Source organism: Haliotis rufescens, unplaced genomic scaffold (genome assembly GCF_023055435.1).
Source record: "Haliotis rufescens isolate VD_foot unplaced genomic scaffold, xgHalRufe1.0.p SCAF_1, whole genome shotgun sequence".
NCBI classification, from domain to species: domain Eukaryota; kingdom Metazoa; phylum Mollusca; class Gastropoda; order Lepetellida; family Haliotidae; genus Haliotis; species Haliotis rufescens.
Window position 1 is genome coordinate 9,538,373 of NW_025963779.1, and position 9,461 is coordinate 9,547,833.

The following is a 9,461-nucleotide window of genomic DNA, read 5'->3' on the forward strand; positions in this document are numbered from 1 at the left end:
AATTGACAGTAACAGAATTAATCCAGGAAGCGACGATATAGGTAGCACGATCACACAGCAAATTGAAACAGGAGGTACTTTCGTTTAGAAATATCGATCCACCAAATGCATCGGGAGGACTCGTTCAGTCATCCTCCTCGAGTACCTGGTGTATTAAGTCTCCATTCTTGTGTAATATGTAACAGGGACGCTTTCCGCAAATGTCATCTCGCACGTAAGTGCAATTTGATTGGACGGCTATTTTTAGCATCGTCTTTTGAATCAACCTAAAATAATATGAAAAGTCAACCTCAAAGAATAACCAGTTTCGATCCACCGAAACAGATTCCACAAGACGTAAAAGGCAAAATAGCAGTGGAAATTATATCAATGGATCACCGAACATCTGTGACGACGCCGTAAATAGTGATAAACAATGGTGGAAAAGGGGTACAGGATATTAAAATTTTGTTCAAAATAGAATTGAGATCGAGGCTGCGCTCACATTTGCTAATCGCTCTCTTAATCTGTTTGCATGGTCACACTGCTTGTCGACATTCCATCTGCAGGATTACAGACAGACAGACAGACAATAGTTTATTAACGTCTCACTCCTGTACATACATAAAACAGCTTTATACAACCTGACATAGATAAAATGTACAGAACCATTCAATAGAATTATGAGAGACGAATTATCACAGAATTTATACATAAATGATATAAAGATGATATAGTAAAAAGTTATCCATATAAAAGATGTTTTCTACGATTAAGAATTAAAAAGCAGACTTTGGCAAGTATAAAACACACACTGGAGTCACTAAAAATAAAACAAAGTTACAGCTAGAGAATATGTAACACAGGTATGAACCTGCTTCGTCTCATTTTTAAAAACAGATAAACAGTAATTAGACAACCCAGGTATAGTCAGGGATGAGTGACTTTGCTAGTTAGACAAAGTTGGCATGTTGATCAACCCATTCTACTGGTTACAGAGATGCTTAAAAACAACAAAAAAGACATTTATTTCATCTATCTATCTATCTATCTATCTATCTATCTATCTATCTATCTATCTATCTACCTTCCTTGTTCACGACAAGCGTGCGATTAATTAAAGTCAAGTCAACTCTCTTAGAATATGTGCAACTTCATCAGTATAGTTCAAAGTTTTCCCTCGCGTCTAAGACCCGATCCACTGCATGTCTGTGTCCAGCAGGTTCTATTAATCTTTATATTCCCAAACTATCTTAGTTTATTACATTTCTTAATTGAAAAATCCCGTCAATTAATCTTATCCCATCCCTGGGTACTTCAATATATACACTGCTTTCAATCTCTTATTGTAGCACTCGCGTCGGACCCAAACACCCCTATGCCCACCGATAGCCATCCCAGAAGTATTCTACGGGTCTGTGACAACACGGAATAAACGGGGCCATGGAGAAACGACACTGTAAACACTGTCACGACTCACATGTCGAAGATGAGTCATTTCCTCCTGTACTGTCATTTTTATGATGAAACCAATGTTTGCCCAGCCTCCTCCCAGAACTCCGTGACCAGTGCGACCTACCAAGTCTGCTTCAAGATGACAGCCTCATTCCCACCCTTGGCAAAATGTGTGTAAAATGTATGCCAGCAGGAAGTTGTTTTGTATGTAAATGCGTGCATGATCCTGTATAATGATATGTACGATACCACGTGAGCGCAAGCGTGCATTTTATTACGCACACCTGTTTGTGCATTTGGTATGTGCCTGTGTATGCTTTTTTGTGCGTGCGGGTGTGTTGGTGTGTCTGTGTGAGTGTGTGTGCGTGCGTATGTGTGTGTGTGTGCTTACGTATGTGTGCGTATGTGTGTGCATGCGTGCTGTGTTTGTGTGCGTGCGTATGTGTGTGTGTGCGTATGTGTGTGTGTGTGTGTGCGTGCGTATGTGCGTCTTTTTAGTATGTATTGTGTTGTATGTGTGTATTATTATTATTAATATTTTTATTATTTTATTATTATTATTATTTTTAATTTTTTTCATGTCTTATGATTCGTATTTTAATGTTCATGTCTTATAAGCCCAAGAAGCCTGGAAGTTGGCATTATTTTTATTTCGTGTATGTTTTTATATGCATACGCCATCTTAAGACAAATAAACAATTTGTATAGAAAACACTCATGCATGGTTGACAACCCAGGCACAGGCATAGTGAAGCTTACAAATAAGACGACCCGGGTTGGAATGGAAGCACATGTGTTGAATTTAGTGCTCGTACTGACTCTTATAGTTCACACGTATTTTATAATGATATGCCAGGGACCCGTTCGTAGTGCTACGACAGTCGTACGTCTATGTGAAAGTATGGGAGTTACGATCGTCATACCCCAGATGATATGCAACGACAACGCTATCGCTTGTCCTTTTCAGTAACCAAGGGAAACTAAGAATCAAGAATGGAGAATTTTTATTGCACAGAACACACTCGTAGCGCAGGGCACCAACTATCTACATATGGAATAAATATAATAAAATGACTATGAAGATAACATGTTGTAGTGTTGGAGCTAATCGGACTCGCGAATCTAGACGTCAACGTGTCACCACATCCAAGCCCCTTCCACCCAACCCACCCCACCTCAGCCCAGCCCAGCCCAGCCCAGCAGTCACATTCTTTGCATCCATACTCACCGCCACCCCCCCCCTACCCCCCCCCCCCCCCCCCCCCCCCCCCCACCCCTCACAAACACCACACACACACACACACACACACACACACCATAACACTCTCACCTTTTTTCAGCGAGCGACAGACTTAGAGAGCGGCGTCAAACATCAAATAAACAAACAAACAATTCTAAGACAGCTTTAATGAACGAACCCTGAACGTGGATATGATCATGGTGATTGCAGTTGGAGTGAAAACTTTGTGTCGCTTGGGTTGATAAGAATGAAGGTTCTCCATTTAACTAACTCCCTAAGTGATGTAACAGACAAACAGATGGAGATGGAGTGTTCAGCGCCTCGGCCGGTGGAGCTAACATGTAAAAAAAATATTGATTGCTAGCAGAAGCGAACATTTCAGTCGGACTGGGTGCGATTCGTTTCGCAGTTTGACACAAATGTGGCGAATGGTAACACAACAGCTCTTCGCATGCTCCTTGAGCAGAGTTTGACGAAGTACCTTACCCTCCAAGTCTCCGTGTGTTATAGCAGGTTTCATCAATCAAAGCGTTTCCAAGGCAAGAGCAAACGCAGGAAAAATATTTTACGGTCGCCTCATACTGTTCAATATTAACGTCTTAAGGCGAACGGAGTTGCCTCCCTTGATAACTGTCTAGTTCCAGCCGTCATCGCGGTATTAAACATTTTAAATTTCAGCACATTCTATTATTCGAGGTTCAGGATAAGGCAAATATATTAAGATTACAGTCGCAGTAGTTTCGGGGTTTTGAGAAAACCGTTCTGCCTATATCAGAATAAGCGCTGGTTTTTGTGACCGGGCCTCATAGTCAACATCATGTGCTAATGATGTGATCACTAAATATGTGTTTGACAAACAAACAGACAGCTTTGTCAGTATTTTCTTGTACAGCGAAGTGCGATCCCTGGTTTGGTGCATATACTAGTGAGTATTGTCTCGAAACAAATTCTATCGTTTGACTGGCGACCAGCCTCAAACAAACTCAGTGTGTGAAAGATGGATGACAAATATGCTTCGTGACCATTCTCATTGAAAGCAGATATTTTTTTTCGAAATGAGAAACTCTTCGTAGGATGTTGTCAAATTAACTGTTTTGAAATTTCTATATTCTTGGAGGCTAGTAATTACTTTCTGGGCTCCTTGCCACCAATACCAACCGTTGCCTCTAGAATTCTCGGGACGAACAAGTGAGTGAGTATAGTTTTACGCCGCTTTTAACAATATTCCTGCCATATCACGGCGGAGAAATCCAGAAATGGGCTTCACACATTGTACCCATGTGGGGAATCGAACCCGGGTCTTCGGCGTTATGAGCGAACGCTTTAACCACTAGACTAATCTACCGCTCCGACGAACAAGTGAGGCCTTCTGAGCAGCATATCTGATTTCTGTACGTCGAAAACGAAAGTAAACGAGTAGTTCTGAAGGGAGAAGTTTTCAACTTTTATCGACGAGTGTTGATATATTTGATATCAAAAGACACAAGGGTGAGATTCTATTTATCATCCAACATCATTCTTCTAACTCTTTCAGTTTGTAGAAAGTAATAAGCAGTGTCTGATGTGTAAAAAGTACTATTGCAGCTTCAGTAGCAGAGCTAATAGCGATGTCATTTGATTGTGACGTCATGGTAACAACGACGTCTCAATGGTCTACAAAGCATTGTGATGCAATTTTATCTACAATGTAGATATCGCTTGATCTCACTGGATGTCAAGACATTTCACTTCCACATAATCACAGACGCTGACATTGATGTCACTGGATGTCAAGACATTTCACTTCCACATAATCACAGACGCTGACATTGATGTCAAGACATTTCACTTCCACATAATCACAGACGCTGTTGTTGATGACAATGTCATTGTACCCATGTCGGGAATCGAACCCGGGTTTTCGGCGTGACGAGCGAACGCTTTAACCACTAGGCTACCCGACCAATGAAAGTCAGGACATTACACGATATGATCACATACACTCTTGGTGACTGGGTGTCAAGACCAACTTCAAAAGCCTCCTTGCTGTTAAGAACGACCTTTAGCTTTATTAACCTACCATCGCTCAAATTGGAATAGTCTGTTTATCCACATTAATCACTTGCAAAGCATTCAAAGAATTGGATGTTCGCCAATTGGTGTTTCGACGGTAAAAGCTCACCGTCATTTGTACTTCTTTGAACGGAACAATTAGTTATATTTTACGTGCGCATTAAGCCCGCTGCGATCGTGTCGTGAGAACAGTTTGAGACAACCAAGAAGCCTTTATGAGATGTGCGTCTGTTGGGACTAAATTGAAGCCATTTAAAGGCTAGGAGGCCTCTTTCTTCTGTCAGATATATCGCCCTGTGTTGATCAGAGTGTGAGCTGTTCGTGTAACTGTATGTAGACGAAAGCAAAGTGCTGTCACTTACACTTTCAAAATAACAAAGCGTTTCATGCTGAAGACTGAAGATTATTTAATGACGTAATAAAAATAAGAATAAACCTTGATAACAGAATATATTCCTTGACCTGCAGTGCACGGAGACGCTTACACGAGGCATATGTCGGATAACCGTATGGCGAAATGTTATCATTTTATGCTCTGACGGCTTTGGTTTTTTTATTGTCTCGCAATTTTCTCAGTTAAAGGTACAAGGCTGTCTGAGTGCCATTTAATAGGACAAAACAATTCCCAAATACGTGATAATTATTAGCCGTATTTGTGGGAGGAGGTCTGGAGTCAAACAAGGGAATTCCCATCAAAATGTTTGACCAAAACGATCTCTCCTCACCATGCCATAAAGCCATAAAAGAGAAAGTCGGAGTGTGCACGAAGCACTCATGACAGGTGATAGGTTCCTGGTGGGTAGCAAGAAATCGCCGTGCGGATAATGGGACAATTTGTGTGCAGAGACAAAAATGAGAGTCATGATTTAATCGGGTGATTTAACACATATTGTGGTGTTTTTTTCTTTTTAAAGATATGCGGGGAAAATTAATCACGAAACATAAAAACAAAATACCACTTCTAATGCAAATCAGATCTTGGAGCTACTTTCACGTGACGCCTTTCCTCTTCTGTCACAAGACCTCTACCTTTCGTCACTACTCGCCCCTTTCTGTAACCCGCAAGAAGACATTCGACTTGTTCCGGAATGACACGAGTTAGTCACGAATGAGTGAGTGAGTTGGGTTTAACGCCGCTTTTAACAGTATTCCAGTTATATCGCGGCGTGTCAGCTTAATGTGGGAGGAAAGCCCGAAGTGATGCAGGTCTCAGACGTTTACCACTTCGGTGAAACCCACGAGCACGGGTATGGTGCTGACAAACCTAGAAACATAATCGGGGCGAACCGGGATTCGAAACCACAATCATAGGTTTCTGGTGTGCCCAAGGGGCGCAACTCTGCACAGAGAATCGCGACGCCTTAGACGACTGGGCCACCCGTGCCCCCCTAGTCACGAATGAACACCAACAGAGACCTTAGTAGTTCCGTGTAATTCGCATATACTCAGGTCGATCTGTACTGTAACGAACAAACAAAACTTCCGTCTAACGGGAAAGGTACGATTCATTACCTGTCTGCGTAAAGATCTGAGGACTGCTCTTTAGCAAGTCTCGCCAGGTGAACTTTCTAACCAACCAATCAGCGTCGATAATTACGAATGTTATCGAGGAGTCCCGAAGCTGGTTCTGATTCAGCGTGAATTGAAGTCTTGTACTCTCTGTTATATTCCTTCCTCAGGTTATTAGATCTAACATCTGTTGAACTACGGTCGTCATATTTCTGGGATGAGAATTGAATCCTTCATATAACATGTATAGCAACAGACGAAAGAAAATGAAATCAAAATCATACTCGCAAAAAGATAGCTTTTAGAAAAGATATTACCAATTAACTAAACACAAGAGAGAGGATTTTTTTTACTTTTTTTTGCGATGCTGTTGTTCCTAGTTTTATTACTCCTTAGTTTTAAAAATACTGGGTTTAATCAGTTTCCGCAATCTCCTCGTGTGCATTTAAGAAACAATTTTGCATTGTTGTCGTCACATGTTGGAAACGTTATGATATCAAACATTCTACCATGACATTGATGAATGCTTGATTCTGTTAAAAAGAGGTTTTCTTTTTGCTACGGAAACCGCTTTCAAATATATTAAGCCGCAACCCGGGTTGCTAAAGCGCTCGGTTAAAAATTAAAATGAAGAGGTATCTACTCTACAGTGGGACTACATCAATTTTCAAAACACAGTAGGTTATCTCCTAATTATTACGAGGACGAGGGCAAACATATCGGGGTTCATAAAACTCGCATGTGCCCTAGGGACATATCACGTCACGAGACAACAGTGTATTGTTTACGTCACCCGGACGGCATTTTTACCTCATTCGAATCTTATTGTGACGAGAGGTCGGAATGACGTCACACTAGAAACGACGTCATAGCTGACGATTGTTGACATTCGACAAATTGTGGTTCTGCTGCTGTTGCGACTTGCTGTCCTAAAAGGTAAACACCACACTATAATTTGTCTCTGTATGTAGACATTTTCGGTAATTGCCGTAAAAGGCGACTCTGCTTGTCGTAAAAGGCGACTAACGGGATCGGGTGGTCAGGCTCGCTGACTTGGTTGATAGATGTCATCGATCCCAATTGCGTAGATCGATGCTCATGATGTCAATCACTGGATTGTCTGGTCCAGACTCGATTATTTTACAGACCGCCGTCATATAGCTGGAATATTTCTGAGTGCGGCGTTAAACAACAAACAAAAAAACCAAAAAAAACATTTTCGGTAATAAATAGAAAATTATATTCGTGTTCATGTCATACTATGTTTACGGCACTCGTGCCTAAATTCCGATATTTCCCTCGCTCGCTCTCGCTCGGGAACACTCATATATTATCCTCTATATAGGTTGACGGGTCTGGATAGTAAGCAATTCAAACAACAATGGTTCATGACCAAAAAATCTAAGTCTTAATTCGACATTAGGGCCATCGTCAATATCAGCATGTGGACATCGGCAATATCGTCAACGTTTATTGGGTACAAACTCCTCACAGCCAATTGATTATTGTCCAAAGAATTCTGCAACAAGGAAAGTTTTATGAATACATGACACTTTTTATGGATAGCAACTTTTTGTCACGACGTTTCAGAGCTACTTCTAGCTCCTTCATCAGGTGAATAATAGCAAGCTCTTTTCTTTGTCAAGACGATGAAGAGCTACTTCTTGCTCCCTCATCAGGATAATGATCATTCACCGGATGAAGGAGCAAGAAGTAGCTCTGAAACGTCGTGACAATAAATAAGTCATTATCCATAAAAAGTGTCATGTACTCATGTTGTCCCAAAACTCTATAGTTTGTGCCAGGGTATGTGATCTCCGGGGAGAACGAGTGCCCATCCCGAATCCTGGACCCGTCAAGATCTGGGATAGAATAGGCCTTCAGCAACTCATGCTTGTCGTAAAGGCGACTATGCTTGTAAGAGGTGACTAACAGGATCGGGGTGGTCTGTCTCGCTGACTTGGTTGATGCATGTCATCGTACCCCAATTGCGTGGATCGATGCGCATGATGTCAATCACTGGATTGTCTGGTCCAGATTCGATAATTTACAGACCGCCGTCATATAGCTGAGAGCGACGTTAAACAACAAACAAACAAATCCCGAATCAGTGTGTCACATTACGTTACATATGGTTTACATAAACCCATAGCTGAAATCCTGAGCGCAGATTTACAAAATTGTGAAAGGCATTTTACCTCCCCAGGACAGAAACTGCTGTCATCACTGATATTCACATACTTTGTGCGTAAATACTAAACACTCCTAAAATCTTACGACATGAACAAATTATGGCATCATTAGGAGAAACATAAATGTCCAAATTCACCTCCTTAGTCTGGCAAATCAGAGGAGAAGAAGTTTAAAGAGGCAATTATGCATTTTGAGAGAATTTAAGAGCATGGTCAAACAAATTTTAAATGTTGCAAACAAACGGATCATACATACTCATTAAAAACGCTGGATTCATGAAATATAAGTGTTAATACCAAGTATTAGAACAAAGATAATTGTTGATGACAAACATCCTGTGCAAGAACGCCTGTAAAACTTAACACCAAAACACATCCTAAAGTTTGCACGTGCGCAGGGTGTGATGCCTGATTTTGACACTTTCAAGTAAGGTCGATTTATCTCCATGGACCTTTATTTCTGTTAATCTTATTGATTCTGCTTATTTTATAGTTGTGATTAAATTGATTTCATTTATTGTTTGTTTATGCACTACGGATGCAGCCTCTGCTACTGGCATGCAGAAGTCAGCGTTCAGTGGGCAATGCGTTCAATGTTTCTTGACAATCGACCCCATTAAGGGCATACAAGACAACGACAAGAGTACATGTTCGATTGATCCGAAACCAGGTTCTACGAAATCGATCTCAAACGACGAATCAAATTGCTGCAAACTTTGATCAGGCGATACGAGTACGAGTTACGGGGTCAGACGTTTAGAAATGGTCGACATGCATCTCCTTGCTCAATGACCACGTGTTGTGCCACCCCTTTCAAATCGTCAATGGTGTACATAAAGTTAAAACTGGGATAATGTCACGTGTCATGTTTTCAGATGGGTCACAATTCACTTAGCACTTTCTTGATAGGCGTGGTCGCGTCTGGCGACGTCGAAATAAACGCCAAGCCAATGTCAACCTGGGCCCGCATGACAGATTTGGCGGTCGATCGGTTATGCAGTAGGGTGGTACGGTGGAATCCGTATTTTGCAAGG